Consider the following 22997-nt stretch of genomic DNA (forward strand, 5'->3'; position numbering starts at 1 on the left):
TAATTTTCAAATCCGTCTTAGTATGCATATTCTCATCTAGTGAAATGAAGACAAGCCTTCCTTATTTGACCTAGGGAGAGATAAATCTATCATTATACAGTATTTCCATATTAAGCACAGTATCTCCAGAAATATCTACGGGTGTAGCCCGAGGCATCCTAGAATTCTTGTTTAGCCTTAAAATTCACATGAATTTCTGCATTCTACTTCGTAATTAGTTTCTTGGCTTTGACAAAGAAAAGTATAGCTTCTCCTGTCCCCCAAGTATCTTTTCATAAAACTTAAACATATACTAGAAATAAGGGCCATTGTTGTTTTTCTTGTGACAGTCATTCCCTATTCATTTTGTCAGTAAGGATACCCTCTCTGGTGAAAGCCAGATAGGGTCCTCGTCCCTCCAGAATTCATAGCACCCTGGGAAAACTACACAGTTGCAGAGAGCAACTGTGAACTTTCCAACTGCCAAGGTGCAGGCGGATCTGATGTTGTTCCCTGGACTGCCTGAGGAAAAAGCCTTTCCAGGAGACCAGTTAGAGGAAGGAAAGGTATCAGAGCCCCCTGAAGCCCGGATGCCCCAAGCAGGCAGGCAGCAGCCATAACGTTGACTTCTTCAGGCACACACACACACACACACACACACACACACACACACACACTGGAGAGTGCTGAGAGTTGAGATTGATCCAGAAAGACCAGGGTGAGGTTCACAATGCTGTTTCTGAAGAGCTCCCGAGGCAGCTCCCCGGGAGGTGGGGGTGGGGCTCTCAGAGTCCAGGGCAGGACTAATTTACTCTGTGTGTCTGGCGAGCGAGCTTGTAGGTTCGGTGTGTCTTCTGGCTCTCAGCTCTGTTAGTCTTTGCTTTTGCTTTCCTGTGCTCCCCTTTTGGGGGCGACGGATGTCAGAGTAGGCTTCTGCAGTTGTTTCTGTTTCCTTCCTGGAGATGGACCGTGGTTTTAGGAAGGAAGCTAGCTTATCTCGTTAAATTTTAGGTTAAATAAGAGAGTATAGATAAAAGAGGCTCATTTTAACGCCATGATGGATAATCTTCGCCAACCCTGACAGCTCTAGAGTTACTTTAGAGATCCCGAGGAAGTTAGGAGATTGATTGGACTGAGCAGGAAGACTCACCCTAAATGTGGGCAGAACTTTTTTCACAGACTGAATCCAGCCTGGGTATAAAGGAGAAATTAAGTGGAGCCCAGCTTTTGGCTCTTTGCTTCCTGACAAAGGACTCATTGGGGCCAGCTACCTCTGCATGTAGCTGCCTTGCCTGCTCCTCTGTGATGGAGCCTTCTTTCCTTTAGTTTTTATTGCCCTGCATCTTTTCAGCAATGCCAAGGAAAGTGAGGAATACAGATGTATCAACTTGCTACCATTTGATTTGCTAGCTCATTGTTTTCAGCCGCACTGTGTGTTGTTAGGTGATTTTCCTACCGAACCATGAGTGAAAGAAACATTGCTTTAGTAATACTTTACCCTCAATCTTCTACTACAGGGCCTTGGTGCAGATTAAAGCCAATGAGTAAAGTCACTTAGCTAACATCACTATGATGACAATCATTTGGCAAAGGTTAATAAATGGAAATCTTCCTCTTTGTGCCTCCTCTAGCAGGAAGCTCAAACCACGTTTGCAGTTCATGGTAGGCAATGGATGGGCCCATATGGCATTTATATTACACCCTCCCTCTGCGCTAGTATATTTATAGATTCCCTGAGTCAGTTTTTACCTTATTATTGATATTCTTATAAGTACTTCAAATATTTGTATCCACCTTTGCTATTAACAAGAGTCAACGGCTATTCCCTGTTTCAAAGAGCAAACTGCCAGCCATTGTAGCAGGTAACAAACAATATGTAGATGGGGTGCCAAGTGACTTGGGCCTAACTTAAAGCCTTATGTCCTGCTGCTTGTGCATCAGAAGTCTGTGTGTATCAGGTTAAAGCCTCATATTTAAGAAACATAGGCGTGCCTTGCTGTGACTCAGGGAGGGTGAGCCTCTCCAGTACCATTTCTGAAGTCCCCTGCTCCATCAGCATGTCCTGAGCCCACCTCGCTTGCTGTCCAAGTACTGTTTACCACTTAAGAGGACAGGCAAGGGGTTCAGAAAGGGTTTATTTACCTAGGTTTCTTTTTGACAGTGGAAACCTTAAGGTTACAAGACTCAGCAGCTCCATTCACACTCCACAGGTACTCGAGCACGTCGTTTGAAGTGTGAGGTGTCTCTAGACAGCCCAAATTGCATACGACTCTTCTAACTGTCCCTTGATTTTGATGTCTTCAGGTGACCAGTGTCTTTCTGTCTCAGCCTTTGAGTTTAAATCTTAAAAGCTGAAGCTGTATATAGGTAAATCACACAACAACCCTTTGTAATACACTTTACCCTGACTTCAGTTTTGCTAGTGTTTGATAGTCAAACAACTTATCTAGTTACTGTAAAATACAGATTTTTTTCAAAGCATTTAAAAAGTATGAATAAAATAAAGGTACGGGCTGTACGCATCTTAAATGTCTGTAGGCTTGCCTTTCTATGCCAGTTCTCATCTCACCAGCCTTCCTTCCCTCTGGGCGGAAGTCCGGCCTTGCTACAGAGCTTCACTTCTTTGCTTCCCCAATTCTTAGACAGGTCAAGCTCACTGAGTCTCATCCACTGTGCCCACTATGAGTCCAAGCATCATTTTGTACTGTAATTATGTTTATCTGACACACTGAGAGAGATGCCCTTGTGCTCCGTGTAGTAAACCCACCCCTAAGGAATGTGGCCAGAAGAGGGCGGGTTTTACAAGATGCCTTTCTGCACGTGCGCAAAGTCATCCTCCAGAGTGACAGCCTCGACTAACCTCAGTCTATCAACCCCCAGAATTGCCAGTCACTTGGTGGGCTGGGATCAGCAAGAGCAAACCCCAGATGCCACTCTAGAGAATGAAACAAAACATTAGCTTCCTCCGTTCGCCTCTACTTGTCATACAGAAAGCCAGAAGCTGACGCTTCCAGCCCGAATCACCTTGCTGTGACGAAACTGCTGTCGGGGAAGTCTCACGTTGGCTCACAGTTTGAGGTGACATAGTCTTGTCCTTGCAGGGAAGACATGGCAGCACAAGCTGGTCACACGCTGTCCATATTCAGCGAGCAAAGATTGGTGAACGCTGGCGTTCTGGTTGCTTTCTTCCTTTGCCCTCTTTTGTTCAGTGTGGGCCCCTCAGACCATGTTACCCACTACTTCAGGATGGACTCTCCCTCTTCAGATGATTGTCTTTGCAGACACACTCAAAAAAGCGTGCCTCACAAATGCCCTAGGACATTTTTTAATCCTGTCCAGTTGGCAGTGGGAGCTCACTGTCATAGAGCCACAACTGAATTGGAACACAAGCCAAAATAGGTACAGTGATCAGTGTAATATTGTACAGATGTTAGAGACACAGAACTGTCTGTGGTGGTGCATACCGATAACCCAAGCTTCAAGGAGGCAGAGTCAGAAGGAGCTTGAGTTGATGGCCAGCCTAGGCTACACAGCACCTCCCTTTCTCATAAGGCAAAACCAACCAACCAACCAACCAACCAACCAACCAACCAACCAATAAAAGACCACCAAACTCACAGATTATATTTAGAACAGCATAAAGATTCTGTTCCCATTTTAACAACAGCAACAAAATTGATCATTAAATTGGGCAGAGGAGCATGCCCCATGGTTGACCTCTGGAAGGAAGATCATGGGTTCCACCCAGTCTGAGCTACAGAGTAGGCTGGAAACAGGCCTTGGAGTACACAGTGAGACCCTGTCTCTGGAAACATGGAACATAGTAAAAAAACAAACAAACAAAAAAAAATCATAGTAACCCAGAAAGTTTTAGATTGGTGATCACAGCATTTAACAAATATACTGAATAACATACATCAAAATGTTAATGCGGTAAGAATTCACCAAAGTAGTGGGGGTTATTGTCCTCTTTATATCTAGGAGGATGGAGGGAAAGCTGAGGGACTGCAGCCAGCCTGCCTGCTGTCCTGGTGCGCTGGCCTGTGGGTTCCCAGGGACTGCCTAATGGAGTTGGAGGATGGGAGAGCAATGAGTGGAGGCTGGATGGGATCTATTGGAGATGGTGCCAAGGAGGTAAGGGACACTTGGGGATTAGATTTGGAGGAACGGCGGGAGAGGTAGAGATCTACCTGCTTTCTTGGAGTGTGGTATTTAAAATATTCTAAAACAATGTGTATATGACCTTAACTCAGAAAAAAAAAAAAACCCAACCCAGATTATTTGAAAATTCTAGTGTAAAATTAAGATCATGTAAATGGTTACTGGGGCGCTTCATATTCTAAAGCATTTTCTCAATTTAATGATCCTCTGTGATTTATTGCATATGCCACACACTTCAAGAAATCATTTTCATGTAACCAATCTGAGAGCAATGAGAACAGTTTACGGAGAAGCTTGGGTCCTTCTCTTTGGCTCTCAGACTGTTGAAACAATTGTCACCAAGAAGCTGAGATCCCCTTCTTGGGGACTATTGCCTGGAGCCAGCCAACAGGGAAGACTTGTCCCTTGTAAAGAGATTTCACACATTGTGCTCCAGCGTGCAGGAGGGACAGGAGCCATGGCAATGATGGCTCAGAATCAGACCTCGATCTTTTCTGCCTAAGTTTTCTATTTAAACCCAAACCTCAGGTCAGGATTCGGGATGGGAGTTTGTTCCAACCACGCCTCCTTGTCAGCCTTCCTAGTGTAGTGATGTGGAATAAGGCCCACCCCTCCAATTTCCACATGTATAAAACCAATCAGAATAACGTTGTTTTTACTAGCATACTGTATTGTCTGAGCATTTGTTTGCAACCGTAGTGGGCTTACAGGACAACCAATCAGAATAATGTTGTTTTTACTAGCATACTGTATTGTCTGAGCATTTGTTTGCAACCCTAGTAGGCTTACAGGACGTTGGGGATATAAGTCTACAAAAAGTTATGAGATTGGTTGCACACTCGGCTTCATACTTGCTTAAACTCTTGGTTCTTTTGAACTTTATGTCAGTAATAAAGTATCTGGATATTATGCCAATCTTGTTGGACTGCCGTAAAATATCGATATGTTTAATGTAACTTACAAACAGCTTTTCTAGAAGAAAATATGGCTTTGTGTTTGCTATAAAATCTAACGGTACAGTCAGAGGCACATTTCCTCCTAAAATAGGGAGCTTCGAGATTAAGTGCTTGGTGAGTCCATGTTCTTGTCAGTACATGCTTGCTTCAGATGTGGAGCTTTCCGTCATCGTATAAGGCACTAAAGAGGCCAGGGAAGAAGACTCAGTTGGCGAAGTAACTGTTGTACAATCATGAGAGCCTGAGTTCCCATCCATAGCATCTACGTGAAAGCTAAGTACAATAGTACGTCTGTAATCTCACTGCTGGGAAAGGAGAGGCAGAAGGATCCCTGAGTCCATTGGCCTGCTAGCCTAGCCCAATAGATGACCTCAGGACTCATGGAGAAAGCTGGCTGGGGAAAAAAAAGGTGGAAGATACTGAGCATTTATCTTTATCTGAATGTATACCTAGAATTGCCTGCACATATGCACACATCCAGGGGAGCATATGCACAAAAGCAAACAAGAAAACAAATAGTACTCAACGCCAGTAGCATTAGGAACATGTGCAGGATAAAAATTTTAAAACTCTGAGGATTTCAATACCATCTTTTTTTCACCATCTTTTAATAGTTTGTACAGAAACAACAGGGGAAAAATAGGCTACCATTGATCATTTTTGACAGAATACTTCATTGGTGCTGTTTCTGGGGCAACAAGATACCAAAGCTGATTTAAAATCACTGCTCTAGTCCCATTGTGTGTGTGTGTGTGTGTGTGTGTGTGTGTGTGTGTGTGTGTGACACATTGTCTCAAGTGCCATGGTGTCACCTCTCAAAATAGTTCCTGATCCCTGCAAGATAGTAGTAAACTCAGTGGTGGTAACAACCCTTGGTCTCTTATTGGTTCCTGTCCCAAACATCTGGCATGCTATGTGATGTGAACATCATCACATATTGTGGCCAATGGACACATTAACTATCTTTCTAATTATCCCATTTGGTCATTCAAAGTAATCTAATGATTTTGTTTTAAAAATAGTTTTCTGTTTATTTTTATTAGGTCCGATGGTTTCTAGTTGGGGGGGCAGTGTGTGGCACTTGAATCTATTGACTTAAAAGTAAGGAACTCAAATAGAAAATAGTACACAGGCAATTTTGTCAGGCTTTCATCTCATCTGCTTGCCAAGGGAGATCTCTCTGTCTCTCTCCTATCTGTCTCTTTCTCTCTGTCTGTCTCTGTGTCTCTGTCTCTCTCTCTCTGTCTCTCTGTCTCTCTCCCTCTCTTTCTCTCTCTTGTGATGGTTAACATTGGTTGTCAACATTTTTGGATCTAGGATCACCATGGAGACCAGCCTGCAAACACACCTGTGAGGGATTATCTAGAGTCTCAGCCGCGGGGCATACCTGTAAGGAATTCTATTGATTAGGTTACTGGAAGTGAAAAGATTGTTCTAGATGTAAGTGGCACCATTCCTGGGCTGGGATCTGGAGCTGTAGGAATGGAGAACTCAGGCTGAGCGCTGGTGTTCATCGCTCTCTGCCTCCTGGCTGTGGGTGCAGAGACCAGCTGCCCCAAACTTCTTCTCCCTGACTTCTCAGCCAGGATGGACTGCAGTGGTGAGCTCAAACAAACCCTCAAGTTTATTTATTGGGTATTTTATCACAGCAACAGGAAAAGTAAGATGTTTGCTTATTCCTTTTCTCGGCCCCTTTCCCATGCTTGCACAGTGTATCATCAGCAATGAACAATAGCAAGGCAATTAACAGTCATGGCAATGCTGAATTTTTTTTCAGTAGGTTGTCCTGCAAAAAAGGACAGAAAACCTATAGACCTTCAGTCCACAAACTTCATTCAGCTCCTACCATGTGCCAGCTCCTGTGGTAGGAGTCTGAAGGCCCAACAGCCTGGGTTCTGTCCTCAAGGATTTCTCGGTCTTAAGAAAGTCAGGCAAACCTGACGTGGGCAATTTTACCAATAAACACTGGCTGGGACAAAAGCTGCTCACAGGACATATGGCCAGTTATGGTGCTTTGGTTGTAGATGTAATTTGTTTGTTTTGCTAGATGCATGTATTTAGGGCATTAAATTAACTCTATTTTATAAAAATCAAGTGTCTGGTAATGTGGCCGGCTATAGATATAATATATATAACTTTATTCTTTGAAGAGAATTTTATTAAAAATACTTTGGAAAGAAAGCACAGTTAGTTAGATTTGACTATTTCCACTTAACCAGAAGGCACTTGGGTTTCTCCCGGGCAAGGTCTGCATTGGAAACACTGTGAGTAGATGCATGTGTCCACTTCAGGAGAGAGAGAAATGTCACCTGAATGGCTGGAACCTCTGGAAAAGAAAGAAGCTGGCAACTCTCATCTTTCTTGCAAAACAGAAAAATGACTTTGGAAAACAAGTACATTAGTTACCATAAACTGTTAGCACATATACACACACACAGCACACACACACACACACAAACATATACACAGTATACATAATACATATAACACATTCATACAGACATATACATAATATTGTAATACACATATACCACACATGCACATATACATAATACATACATACCCACACATATGACAATACACACAACACACTCATACACACATTTACACATACACACATATAACGTATCTATAGACACATAAACATATAACACATGCACACAGTTTCTATTGTTTTACCTGCTCCCTCAAACTCATACCTCCTTATTAGGTCTGCCCATGGAAATGCCCCTAGGTTAGGAGCTTTGCCAAGGATTGTGCTTCCGAAGCACATTTCCATTTCAGCCCCCATGCAGCTGGGCACTGCAGATCAAATAGGCAAGAGGTGCAGGAGCCAAGACAGAACCGAGAAACCTGTTGGGTGTTGGCAGACTTTCAGCCGTTCATAACAAAGTCTGATAGGTTAAGGGACCACATGTTATGGGACCAGGGAAGCAACTTTCTACCTGTCGTTGCCACTTGGAAATAATTCTCATCCGCCTGGTGCTGTGAACCGATTCATTTCTTCATCTCATGTGTGTGATGTAGAAAATGGCATTTATAAGAAACCACCACTAATAAGAAACATGAAAAAATTTAAAAGTATTGTGGGTCCTGCCCATTAATTGCTAGGTGAGACATATGTACACTGTATGTACAATTATGACACTTCAACTTAGCAAGAAGTAGGTGGCTATTCCTGAATGTGTGCTAATAGGCCGGCTAATCAGCCATGTGTGAAAAGGCTAGGTGGATCTCTATCTTAATCCTTACAACAAAAGAAGGTCAAGAAGCTTTAAAAAGAAAAACATAAGCCAAGTGTGTTGACTTAAGTGTGGAATCCTAGCACTATTCGGGCAAGACAAGAGAACAGTGAGGTTGAGCCCAGGTAAGGCTATATAACACCCTGTTTCCAAAATCAAACAACACAAAGGTAAAATAATGAAAGAATAGACTTGTAGAAAGGGTGAATATCACTTATGATCTTGAAATGGAAAAAAAACTTTCTTTACACGACATCAATTCAGATTTAGAAAATATTTTAACTACATTAAAATTAAAGGATTTTTAAAAATAAAAATAAAAACAAAAAAATCAAAAGAAAATCTTGATAATACCCCACACTGCTGAGGATATAAGGGGCCAGGAGTACTTAGCATAAATAATACATAAACCCCCTTAAGAACACCAGATTCCTCCCAGGAGTAATGTGTGAGAAGGCAGGTATGAGCAATATACTTATTATAAAATATTCAAACACTATATTTATTACTCAAGTAACAGGGCACAAATGTATATTCTATGTAGTATTTAGTGACAATGAGGGATTAGTGACACAAATGATAAACTCTAAACTCTAATATATAAAACAGGAGTACTATAAACAACACTGATGTATTCTCAAAATGAAAACTGATGACAATATACTGTTGATTAAAAACAAGTTAAAATCAAAATGCTTAAATTAATAAGATATTTTGAAAAGAAAGCACAACTATTGACTATTTCCACTTAACCAGAAGGCGCGAAGGTTTCTTCCAGGCAAGGTCTGCATTGGAAACACTGTGAGTAGCTGCATGTGTCCGGGTGTTCATGCACGTGTGCATACAGGTGGAGACCAAAGAACAAGTTGTGGTGTTGCTTCTCAGAGACATTTATTTTGGGGAAATGTGTTTTCTCACCAGCATGAAACTTGCCAAAAAGGCTAGGGTGGGTGAGCCCCGGTGAGCCCCAGGGGTCTGCCTGTCTCAGCCTCACCAGCACTGGGGTTGTGTGTGTCTAAACATGTAGCCTTATTCGCATGGGCATTAAGTGATCAAATTCAGTGGTCCCCATACTTGGAAGACAAGCCCTTTACCCACTATTTCCCCAGCCTCGATCCGATTGCTATTTTTAAAATGTTATGCATGCAAAAAATTTGGAGTCATATATCCAGCCAACATGGCAGTAGTCCTATTCTCCATTATATTGTTATGACGCTTGAAACGTTTATAAGTATTAATTATTCTTACATGGAGAGAGTCATGGAAAAAGAAAACAAAACCGAAAATTACCACTAAGAAATTGTAGTGAATCATGTTTTTATTTAAAGATTGCTTTTCTTCCTCAACTAAGTTTTGGAGTTTTTCTTACAGTTTGGTAATATTCCATTGTGTAATGCTTTACATTTTCATTAGACACTCATCAATCGACAGACATCTAGGCTGTCTTCATTTCCGTGCCATTGTGAATAGAGCAGTGATGAGCACAATGAGCAAGCATCTCTGAAGTCAGATGTAGAATCCTTTCTGCATAGGACCGCAGTAGCACAGGCACTAAGACCAATGACAGACAAGAGACCTCATGAGACTCAAACGCTCAGATACCGCAAAGGATATACACCGATAGGGCTGTCGCTGGATCGTACTGCAGAACTTTTTCCAGCTTCTCTAGGAACCGTCACACAGATTTTGACAGTGGCTGCAGCAGTTTGCAAGCCCACCAAGACTGAATAAATGTTCTTTCCCCACATCCTTGTGTTGTCTTTTAAAAAATTCTTAGTCATCCGGACTGGAGTAACATGAAATTGAAATACGTTTTGATGTGCCATTTTCTGATGTGCTGACGGAGGTTAAACATTTTTAAAACACATTTGTTGTTGTTCTTTGTGTATTCTAGGGGAGAGCTAGCAGAGAGTTTATCCCATTCTGTAGGCAGCCCTTACCCTCAGTGAGAGAGACCTTTGCTGTACCCGAGCTTTTTAGTTTTGTGAGGTATCCTTGGTCCATCGTTGGTCTTAGTGCCTGTGCTACTGGGATCCTGTGCAGAAGGTTCTCCTCTGTGCCTATAATTTGGAGCATATATTATTTTCTGTTATATCAGACTCAAGCTTTCAGATCTTCCGTTGAGGTCCTTGATCCATATGGAGTTGTTTTGTATGGATAAGAGATGAAGATCAAGTTTCATTCTCTCACATATAGCCATCAAGTTTGACCAGCATAATTCATTAAGGATGAATTATATATAGCTTATATATACATACACGTATACATACACACCCATGTTATACATATAAGCTTAGTAGTACAACTTGAAAGTGGGGGTAGTGTTACCTTTAGCAGCGTTTTTATTCTTCAGGATTGTCTTAGCTGTCCCGGTTCTTTTGCATTTACATATGAATTTTGAGTCTCTGCTTTTCAATTTCTGTAAGAATTATGTTGGAAATTTGGTGGAGATTGCATGGAGTCTGTAGATTGCTTTTGATAGGATAGCTGTTTTCACAGTATTAATCCTATCAATTTATCAAGCACCGGAGGTCTCTCCATATTCTGCTATCTTCTTCAATTTCTTTCTTTAGTGTGTTTTTGATGTGCAAGATCTTTTATTTCCTTAGTTTGATTTATCCCAAGAAGTATGTTTTTGAGGCCATTGTGAATGAGATCCTGTCCCTGATTTCTTTCGTGGTGTGTTTCTTGGTGGTGTACAGGAAGGCTGCTGAGCTGTGTGTATTTTGTATCCTGCCACTGTGCTGACTGTATGGGTCACTTGCAGCTGTTTACTGGTCGCATCTGTAGAGTCCTTTATGTGTAAAACCATAGTACCTGAATGCTTTGACTTCTTACTTTCCTGCTTGTGTCTCCTTTGACTGCCTCTCTTGTCTCACTGCTCTAGCTAAGACTTCAAGCACAATATTGAACAGGGCCGAGAGAGGAGCATCCTTACCTTGTACCTGATTTAACTTTTCTCTATCCTGATCCTAGCTATGGACTACACGCTCCCCCTCTTGCGCGCGTCCGACTCGACCAGCAAGAACGACACGGCACACAAGTAGGATCCTTCTGCAGCCAAGCTTTAATGCATCTTGAGAGGGAGAGCATAAGCTTACACACGGATGCGAAGACTCTGAGGAACCCAGCCCTGTGCCTTATATAGAATTTTTGTCCCGCCTCTGACGTGGCGCATCCTCACAGGGCCATTTCCAAACGGACAAGATAACGTACTTAACGGATGTATGTCCTCGCGGACAGGGACTATCCAGAGACATGTGCAGTAAGCCTTTTTACTTGTTCAAACACCCAGCTCATGTGCCATCTTGTAATGGCGAATGTGGGAGCGGCTTTCCACATCTCCTCCTTTTGTTTTAATTTTAAGGCCACCCAAGCAATCGAGAGTGAGGGTGGAGGTCAAATTCCCAGTGTGCAAGATAGGTCTTACACAGGGTCCTCCTCTTAGACTCTTCGCCCAGAGGAACCCTGGCCTGACCCTATGTCGTTTTTCCTGGGAGAAGGAAACTTGGACATATAACCTTCGTATAGATGACACGCCCTCCTGGAAGAGGTTTTAACAGCCGCTTTGCCCCTTCCACTGCAGTGCTTAGCCTCGCAACTCTCCTTGGGCTGCTGAAGCGCACTCACTCTGTCCCGTGCAATGAGACTAGCCTCGTGGGGTGCAAGAGCTGAGTGGCCAGCGACCTTTTACTATACATACTGGGTCCAAGTTCGGCTCCACACTTCTCTAGAAGGTCCCCATCCGAGCCTCATAAGATATGGTAATAGTTTCTTTCTTTCCTGACAAATCTTGAAATTTTGAATGCCCTGTGAGTATTGGCCACGCTCAACCACCGGGACAATCCTATTCAATCCACCCTGCCTCCCACAATCCCTTTCTTCGTTTTTCCTGTCTTCATTCTGAGGTAATTCCAGGTTTCTGCAGCCTCAAGCAATTTCACAATCAATGCTGGTTATTCTTAATATCCTCTCTCTCATAGGCAGCAATCCTATTTTAGCAACAAATAAAACAGCATCATTTAAAGGCGTTCATACATAGCCATTATCTCAAGCACTTGTACACGTTCCCACAGGAGAGACACCACCTTTTTAAACAGGCAAGATCCTATCATAAGTATCAAAAGAAGCATCACAACTGATCCCACGAGTGTGGAAATCAAAGTTGTCATCCAGGGGGACTGACTGAACCAGCCCTCAAACCATCCTTTATCGGCATCAAAGATTTTTTGTCTCTGTGCAAGGCGAGTTCTCAATTTTGCCATGCTGTATCGCACTAATCCGGTCTTATCAACCCAGAAACAGCATTCTTCTTTTAGGGTGGCACACTTCCAAAGAGGATAAACTCGTCTCTAAATTAGTAATTGATTTTTCAATTTCCTTTATATCCTCATGCATAGCTTGTTGCAAAATTTTGAGCTGATGAATATTATTAAGCGCTACCGCCCCTGTGCCTATACCAGCAGTGATGCCGCCTGTGGCCAGGCCTCCCAATAACACCGCTAAGGTAATAGAAGCGGGATCTCTCTTAAGACGTCGGGGGGCCGGCATTCTCATAGGCTTCCACAACATGACTTATGGGATGATAAATAATCCTAGGCCATAGGGTTACCATAACACAAAGAATACTGGTAAAATTTAAGGTAGCAAGGGAAACGCAGGGGGTAAGGCCAGCACTACAGGCCCAATAAGTCCCTTCTGGCGGGACAAGATAGCCAGAGGACTGGGAATGAGAAGATATATTTGTATAACTTCTACTTATAGAAAAAATGGCGACCGGATCATGACCGGTACGGTACAATCTCAGACCCCAACTTTTTGGGCCATCCCAGTTAGCTTTCTTTCCTGCCTCAGTAAAGGTAATCACCAATGGATTACATCGGCCCCCAGGGGTGGCTCCGATATGGCTAGTTTTTAAAGAATCATAGCAGGGGCCACAATCAACCCTCCTTCCATCCTTCGTGCATTTCCATTTTCCTCTCCCCCCATAAGTAAAGCCAGGTGTATTTCCTCTCTTAACAGTAATGAAATCCCATGTGGATGAGGGATTCCAATAGGCATGCCCCGTGGCCTCACACCCCCATACTTTACTATAGCCCTCTGCCGGACCCCCACAATGAGGTGACACCTTATGACCAGGGCAAACATAGATGTCAAATTCTCTGGTAAATTATCTTTGATTAATATATTGGCATCCATAATCTCCAGATGGATCATGATCAGAGGGATCCCATTCATTACCAACCAGATCACACAAATCTACATAAAGGGTTGGAAAAGCCTCTTTTAGGGCACCCTGCAAAACAGTCTTATTAGCAACAACTCCTGTTAACAAATTAGAACTAGTCCAAGTCACATTATAGATCTGATGTGGGTTACTCCCTGATCTTTGAGTTCCTCCCAGTGTCATCATTTCCAGAAGTAGGATCATCCATGTCCAGCTGTTAAACCTTAAATATTCTTAGTCATTTCTATTTGAGTAATATTGAAAAGATTTATTATAATTAAATTAGAATCTAATATGTTTACTGTATGGCCCTTAATTTGTATTTTTTAATCATCTTAAACAGTTTATAATAGTAGTCATTAGAAGGACTGGGTCCTTCTAATACAAGAAGCCTTGCATTCTTAAAGGAGTTGAATAGGCACAATGTCTATCTAAGTATAACAATATTAATTTTACTTTGTGTATCAATATATAAAGATTAATATCAATGAAAACCTTAAAAATGTATCAGTATGTAAGTATATAAATTTTATATCAATATAAGAAATTATAACTTTAATTTTGTATCAATTATAAAGATTCTACCAATGTAAGATACTGGCTTTATGTTTTGTTTAAGAATTAATTTAGTAATCTATCCCAAATAATGAACTTGTATATTGACTATATGTTGAGATATGTTCCCCTGCATCCCTAGATTCTCCAGATATTTTATCATGAAGGAATGTTGGATTTTGTTAAAGCCTTTCCCCCATCTAGTAAGATGATCATGTGGTTTATATCCTTGAGTTTATGTGGTGAATTTCATCTATTGATTTATATATGCTGCACCATCCTTGTATTTCTGGAACGAAACTGACTTGATTGTGATGGATTATATTTTGGATTTGTTCTTGAATTTTATTAAGAATCTTTATGTCTATTTTCATTGAGAAAATTGGTTTATAACTTTTTTGTTGCATTTAGCATTTTACTGATTTTTTTTATTAGTATTTTATCAGCATTTTACTGCTGGTTTTAGTATTGGGGTATTACTGGTTTCATTAAAAGGGGTTGAAAGTATTCCTTCCTTTTCTATTTTATGGAATAATTTGAAGAGTATTGCTATTAATTCTTAAAGGTCTCATAGAACCTTGTGCTACATCCATCAGACCCTAGGATTTTATTAGGTTGGAGATTTTTTTCCATAGTCCTTTTATCTTATGTGACCATTTAAATGCTTGACTTTATCTTGATTTAACTTTGGTAGGTCATATTTTCTAGAAATTCATTTATTTAGATTTTACAGGATTAGAATATAGATTTTTTAAAAGTATGTCCTTCCAATTCTCTGAATTTTCTGTGTCTGTTGTAATTTCTTACTTCTCATCTCTAAGTTTATTTCTCTCTTTTGATTAATTTGGTTATACTTTGTTTATCTTGTTAAGCTTTTCAAAGAACCATCTTTCATTGATTGCTTGCATTTTTCTTTCATTTCTATTTCGTTGACTTTAGTCCTGATTTTGATGATCTCTTCCTGTCCACTGTTTGGGGGTGTGGTTTAATTTTGTTTTCGAAGATCTTCAGTGAGATTAGTATTATAAATTTTCCTCTTAAGACTGCCTTTATTGTGTCCCATAGATTTGAGTATGTTAGTCTTTAATTATCATTCTATTATAGGAATTTCCTTTTTTTTTTTCTATATGTCACCCTTAACCTAATTATCATTCAGTAGGTTGTTGTTTGGTATCAATGAGTTTGTGTATTTTCTCCAGTGTTTATTGATATCTAGTTGTATTCCACTATGGTCTGAGAGAATTTAAGATGTAACTTCCATTTCCTAGATTTCTTGAAATTTGCTTTATGTTTTAGCAGCAACAACTAGAACAAAATCTGTTTTCTAATCTAATCTGCTAGCCTGTCTTTTTATTAAAGAGTTAAGTCTATTACTATTTAGAGTTATATTGAAAGATATGTGTACATTTTTATCACTGTAAGTTTTTGGTGTCTCCTTAGATTTCTTTTCATTAATAGCTGTAACATTATTTACTTTGTGTGACTGCTTAGGTGTCCTTATCCTTCTTTTCAGACTTACAGTATCCTCTGTGGAGCTGGTGGCTATAAATTCTCTTACTTTGTTTTTATAATAGAAAGTTTTCATTTTTCCTTCAATTTCTGTGGATACTTTTGCTGGGTATAACAGTACAGCTTGACATTTATGATATTTCAGAGGTGGGTTCTGAAACCTCTTCAGGTCACCAAGGGCACTACACTGACTAGTCTCATCTGCCATACAGGGGAGGTAAAGCATGAATACACACACTATAATTAGAAAAACAGTAAACTATACCTGAGCAGGATGATATCTGGGGAAACTCTGATGGGTGTCTGTAATGGTCCTTACCTGATCTGGGTATAAGGTTGAAAAACGAATTGAACCATGTAGTAGTTAGTTCCCTCTAAAGTTTCTCTCAGGAGAGTTGACATTCTTGCTTAGGGGCCCAAGGTGGGATAATTGCTTTATACATGTGATAGTTGCATAATCTCAGGCATAATTGTGACTTGGTTATTGTTTTCATTTGGAAATTATGACATAAAAATATGATTGCATTGACAAGCAGTGGACTTGTGATGGATAATCTTCCTCACCAACATGACTATATCAGATTTAACTAAAATCCAGTATATGGGCACACCTGTAAGGGATTTTTTTTTTCCCTTGATTGGAATATTTGAGGTAGAAGACCTACCCTAGATTTGGATTACTTGAGGTCAGAGCTTAGAATATATCTTTCAGGCCTTCTACTTTTAAAAGTTTCTGTCAAAAAACAAAACAAAACAAAACAAACAAACAAACAAAAAACACAAAAGCAAAAGCAGAAACAAAAACAAGTGTTATTCTGATTGGCTTACCTTTATAAGTGACTTTCTCTCTTGGAACTTTCAATATCCTTTCCTTACTCTGTTTTAGGTGTTCTGGAAGCCTCTGGTATTTGGATCCCATCTCTTTCTCTAGGTTTGAGAAACATTCTTCTACGATTTCATTGAAAAATTTCTTTATGCCTTTGCTAAGGTGCTCTTCATGCTCATAATTCAAAGGTTACATATCTTCATGGTGTCCCAAAGCTCTCACACTATACATTGTTTTACATTGCTCACTGACTTTTACCTTGCTGTCTAGCCCTCCTGACCCTGCCTTTCCCCACATGGTTCATTCTGTTGGTGAGGCTTTTCACTGAGGTTCTTAATTTGGTTATTTAGTTTAGCTTTTCAGTGTGAAGTCAAACCTTCAACTTTCTCTTTGAGCTCATTCTTTCAAACTGACATTCTATATCCTTTGATAAATGTTTTCCTCATCACTGTCACCACCCCACTGCCACCCCCGCAACTCCATTCTACTCTGTTCTGTACATTTTAAGATTTCCCATTGTGGTAATTAATGTTGTCAACTTCTGTGTCTTGGTATATTGGAAGCATAAAGCTTATTTATGAGTTCACAGAGATTGCCTTGAGTTCCAGGTGAGAACTAGACTTTGGCTTTTTAACTCTGAACTAATAGACTACTGGGATACTTGAAATCAAACTGAATGTATTTGTCACTGTGAAATAAGACCGGGGATGGAAGGTTATGGCTTATATGTGCTGTGATCAAGTGTGAATTTAAAGGGTAGGTGGAGTGGCAATGGGTAATATTGATTTTTGACTTGGCAGAATGTAGAATCGCTTAGGCAGTGAGACTTTGAGCATGCCTGTGAAGAATTATCTAGATCAGGTTAATTGATGTTAGAAGGCCACCTTAACTGTGGACTTAATGGGCTGGGGTCCTGGACTGAATAGAGAGAGTGTGAACTGGGCACTAGAATTCCTTACTCTGGTTCATGACTACATATACAATGAGAATATATCTCAAGATTCTGCCACCATACTCCCCCCCACACACCCCCCCCACCCGGTGAGGGACTGTATCCTGTAACCATGCAACTAAACATACCCTTCTTTCATTAAAGTTGCTCTTGTTGGGCATTTTCTTGCGTAAGAAGAATAACTAATGCACATAGGTGAGTAAGATCATAAAGTATTTGTCTTTCTGTGTCTTCCTTATGTCACATGGAGTTCTTCAGGCTTATTCTCATTGTTTTGAAAAAAGGATTTTTTCTTTCTTTTAAAAGGCTGACTAGTATTTAGCTGTGTTATACCACACTTTCTTCTCCCACCCATGCATTTACGCCATTAGGTTGATTCCATCACTTGGATGCTGCTGATCATGCTGCAATGACCATGGAGGTGGAGATACCATTCAGACATATCTTTTGGTTTTCTATGTTTAAGTGAGATTACTAGTCATTTCATCAGTTTTATTTTCTTTTTATGAGGAACCTCCACACTCTTTTCCATAATGGTTATACTTAATCACCTTCCCCAATTGTATGCAAGCATTTCATTTTTTATGTTTGCCACCATCTTCCCCCTGAAAACAGCCATTCTAATATGAAGTGAAAGACAGTGTTGTTAAAAATGTCATTTTATTCTTTAATGGAAAAAGTCATTAAAATATGAAACACCACAAATTTGCATGCCATCTTCACACAGAGACCACGCTAATCTCTGTATCATTCCAATTTTAGTGTATGTCCTGCTGAAGCAAGCACAAACCATTATGGTTTTAGCTTGTACTGATTATACTTGGCAATGTTAAACACTTTGACACTTATCTATTGGTCAGTTACATAACTTTGAGATTTGGATTATTTGCCCAGTTTTAATTGGACTATTTGAAGTCCTACTATGAATTTACTTCCATACACATTATTATTATTATTATTATTATTATCCCATTATCAGTTGCAAGGTTTACAAATATTTTCTATCTTAATCTACTTTGATAAAAATATCTTATGGTGGGTAATTTAGAAATACCACAAATATATTGTTCATAATTTTGGAGGCATCAAAGATTCTGTAGTAAAGGGTCACTTTCTGCTTCAAAAAGTTTGTTGCTGTGTTGTCTTATGATGTAAAAGTAAGCTGGTTCCCTGAAGCCTGTTCATGCTAGTCCTCTCCTGATCATAGCAGCGTAACTGTAAAGCACTCATGAGAATTCTCTCTCAAAGGCCCAACCTTGTAATACCATCATCTTGGTGGTTAGATTTCCATGACATTTTCATTCTGTAGTCTGTCTCCTTACTCGGCTGGTTCCTTTGCTGATAAGTACTGTATTTTCATGTAATCCCACTGGCCTGTTTTTAACTTTTGTTCTCTGTGATTTCAGGGTTATATTGGGGGCGGGGGTTGCTAAGAGCTCTCACCTGATCTTTGCTTTACTAGTTAGTGTCCAGGTGTCTCATTTAAGTCCCTCAGATGTTTGAGTCACTCTGGATACAGTCCTGCTTCTTACACCCTGGGTGCTGATCCCTTATGGGTTCATGTAACCGAATATGGGAGTCACAACTGTGAAAGTGTTCAGAGTATGCAACCACCAAATCAAAATCAAGCAAGTAACAAATCCTGTGTCCCTGGCAAAGCTTGGCTAGGTTTCATCAAACAAATCCACTAGACTTGGAGCTGAATCAGACCTGAAGCACAGCCTCGCTCTGCAGGGATCATCACAGCGCACAGAGCTGACCCGGGCTGCCTCAAGCATGGAAGTTCAGGATGGAGGTCACTGTGATTCTTACTGGAACAGTTTTCTGCTCTTTAGAAACAACAGTTTATTTGCAGAAAACAATGAGTTTAATATTTTTTCCTCATCTTCATTCTCCAGCATGCAAATTTGGATTAGTATATCCAAATTATATGTATTGCTAAGGTTTCATTTAAAACAATTTGTTCAATGAACTCAGGGTATGGTGTCTCAAACCCTTAATCCTAGCACTTTTGGGGCACAGGCATCTAGGGTCCCATGAATTTAAAGCCAACCTGGTGCACAAAGGGAGTTCACATCAACCACACTGGAAAAAAAATCTATCAAAAATGAAACCTTTGTATGTTATTTTGTACTGCATAGTTAGGTGGATTGCTCAGCACTGATGGTAGAAAACCAAAGTATCAACCAACTCTGGAAAATACTGGAGATGCTCTATAACCCATGGTATCAAATACTCAGGTGAGATCTAACTCTTGATAAAAAGTAAACACATCCCATCTCATTAAGATGCAAAATTGCTTTTATCTTTAATAAATGGAAACACTGTATATATACCAGAGAACTGTGGGAAATAAACCTATTATGTAAACCTACCAGTATATACCTATAAATATCTCAAGGGAAAGAAAACCCTGGTGTTGTGGCATCTGATAAATCTTTAATGTCCTTTATCTTCTTCAGATGGATGAACATCTACTTTCTCTGCATAATTTATTAAGGAGGATATCCTCCCCACCCCCCATGGTGTGGTCTTGGTACCTTTGTTGAGATCCATCTGGAAATAAAAGCATAAGCTTAGTCTGATGTCTTCAACTGCTAACAGCTTAACTTTGATTAAAAACTCACTTTTACCTTCCCCCATCTGTTTTTGATGCAACCACTTACATCTTCTATGGTGTATCCACTGACAAATCGTAATAGCTATCATTGCAGTTTTCTCCATTATTTCTCCATTTTCACAGCACTGTCACTTGGAACCCCATCAGGCCTAAAAGCAACGGTCTAGTCAACAATTGTCTGAAATTTCTAAAACTGTGAGCCAAAGTAAATCCTTCATCTCCCTATCATAGGCATTTCATCTTTCTTCAAATTTGGGGACATTTGCAACCACTGTGACCCCAACATTCCATTTGTCTTTGCACTCTTTTCTTCAACTGTGTCTTCCATTACAGCAAGCCTGGTAAGGCCCCAGTGCTCTGCTGACTTGCTTTCCTTCTTCTAGCTGCTCTGCTGACTCCAGTGAGCCTGGTGAGGCCCCAGTGCTCTGCTGACTTGCTTTCCTTCTTCTGCTGCTCTGCTGACTCCAGCAAGCCCAGTGAGGCCCCCAGTGCTCTGCTGACTCCAGTGAGCCCGGTGAGGCCCCAGTTCTCTGCTGACTTGCTTTCCTTCTTCTGCTGCTCTGCTGACTCCAGAAAGCTCAGTGAGGCCCCAGTGCTCTGCTGACTCCAGAGAGCCCGGTGAGGCCCCAGTGCTCTCCTGACTTGCTTTCCTTCTTCGAGCTGCTCTGCTGACTCCAGAAAGCTCAGTGAGGCCCCAGTGCTCTGCTGACTCCAGCGAACCTGGTGAGGCCCCAGTGCTCTGCTGACTTGCTGTCCTTTTCCTTCTCCTGCTCATCCACTTGGTTACTGGGAACTGAGCTTTTTCCAAGTTTACCATTCTCCCTACTTAGTCTACTATTTGCAGGGATGAGGTGCTGAAGAGATGGCTCAGCAGTTAGCAGTACCTACTGCTCCCTCAGATGACCTCAGAGTTACATTCCGAGCACACCAGGAGGCTCACAACCACAGGTTAACTCCAGTTCCAGTGAATCTGATGCCCTCCTCTGGCCTCTGTGGATACCTGCACCTCCTCTCCCTCCAAATACATGTAATTAAAAATGAAATAAAAAGCTTTTTTTTTTTTTTAATTCAGACCTTTTTTTTTGGTGGATTATCATAATGAAAATTTTCAGTCTAAACTGCAGAACTTTAAACCCTCTTTTTGTTCATAGTTCTCCTGTTTTCTTCAATTAAGTCTGGTCACTTCAGAACCAATTTACAACAGCTGCTTTAAAGTCTTGCTGAGTATGTCTATTGTTTGGCTGTTCTCTGAGACCATGTCTGGGACCTATTTTTCTTTTAAGCCCAGGCATAGACTATACTGTTTCTATCTGTGCTTGGTAATATTTTGGTTGAAAGGTGGGTATTTTGTAAAATGAGCCAGCTCTGTTTCTCCACTATATTCCCAAGCTTGCTGTGAAATTGTTGTTTGTCACCCTTCTGGAAGCATTAAGGTCTCATTTTCTTTGTATCCAGTGAAGTCTTTCAATGGCGCAGAGGCCAGGCGGGGCAGATCTTTGAACTGACAGGCTTCCATTTTGTATTCCATGATAGATTTCCTGCATTCTGTCAGGAGGGTCCCAGCTCTGTCTTAGCCTTTCTGTCTTTCTTGTGAAGAACCTGAGGACAGAGCAGCCTTCCTCTCAGGTCTTCTTTGAATGTGTGTGTAACCATACAGTGCATGAGACCTCGGCTTCTCCACTTTATTTTTGAAATGCACACTTATTGGTACCCTTTTGTTTCTTTCCTCACAAAAATGTTTGCCTTCCTCATTGTAAATCTGTTCCCTTATTTCTTTCTAGATTTACGGACTAGGCCGTTTGGTCCACATCCTGGTTCATTTAAAGTTCCCTTATTTCTTTCTAGATTTACGGACTAGGCCGTTTGGTCCACATCCTGGTTCATTCAAAGTTACCTTTGTGTGAGGTAGCCACAGTAGATCCTCTCTCCATGTGGACACAGCAGTAGTTATCATTTAACTTGCCTAGTGAAATGGCATGGTGCCGTGGTCAGGACAAAAACTAACAGAACATCTAAAGGCCTGTTTCTGGACTCTTGTTTGGTTCCATTGGTCTGTTTATGTAGTCTTATGCTGCTATAGTTTAATTATTGTGGCTTTACAGTGCGCTATCCCTTTGACAAGAATGCTTTAGCTAGGTGATGGAGAGATGGGTCAGTAACCAAGAATACTTGCTGTTCTCCCAGAGGACCTTGTTTTACTTCCTAGCATCCACGTGGTGGTTCGTAACCATCTGTAATTCCAGTTCCCCAAATCTGTTGACTATGGGGCACTGCATATATGTAGTACACTTACATATATGCAGGCAAAACACTCACACATATAAAATAAAAATGAATAAATCTTAAAAGATTGTTACAACTATACTAAATTCTTTTTATTGCTATATATTTTTGTAAACATCATTGTTTATTTAGTACCCACTTTACACAAACTATTATCAATAGAATATTTATGTTTTTACCAGCTTTACAGTACAATTGACATATAATAAATGAAACAAAACATATATACAACAATTAATAAGCCTTTACAAATATATTTGTGAAACTAATACCACAAGATAACGAACATATCCGTATTTCCATATAACCTGCCCATGTCTGTGAAAGAAAGTCCATTGGAGTTGACATGGTATTGAATCTATAGATCAACAATGGAAAAATAGTTTCTGTATTTTCTAATTATGAATAGGGTACCCTTGATTTCTTCAAAGTTTCTCTCACTTAATAATCAGAAGTGCTATCCAAGTTCATGTGTGTATGTGAAGACGTTTTCACTGCACAGATAAAATAAACAAAGAACCCAAACAGTGACGTCTGCATCCCTCATCTTATTCTGGCCTCAGTCAGGACGCCACTGTCTTCAGGATTTTCGCATTTTATTTCTAATTATATGCACATGTGTAAGTCTGTAGGATATGTGCACATGAGAGTCTCTGGGCAAAGAGGCTACAAGGGGGTTTTGGATCC

At 40.5% G+C, this 22997-nt stretch overlaps 1 non-coding gene across 1 annotated transcript; it reads right to left on the minus strand.

The window, feature by feature from the left end:
* Positions 1-18091: 18091 nt before the first annotated feature.
* Positions 18092-18193, minus strand: LOC115030032 (U6 spliceosomal RNA). The gene has a single exon (XR_003835624.2). It is a non-coding gene; the product is annotated as a U6 spliceosomal RNA (small nuclear RNA).
* Between the last annotated feature and the right edge of the window lie 4804 nt (positions 18194-22997).

The sequence above is a fragment of the Mus caroli genome, unplaced genomic scaffold (assembly GCF_978045245.1).
Source record: "Mus caroli unplaced genomic scaffold, Mus_caroli_1 scaffold_20, whole genome shotgun sequence".
Lineage (NCBI taxonomy): Eukaryota > Metazoa > Chordata > Mammalia > Rodentia > Muridae > Mus > Mus caroli.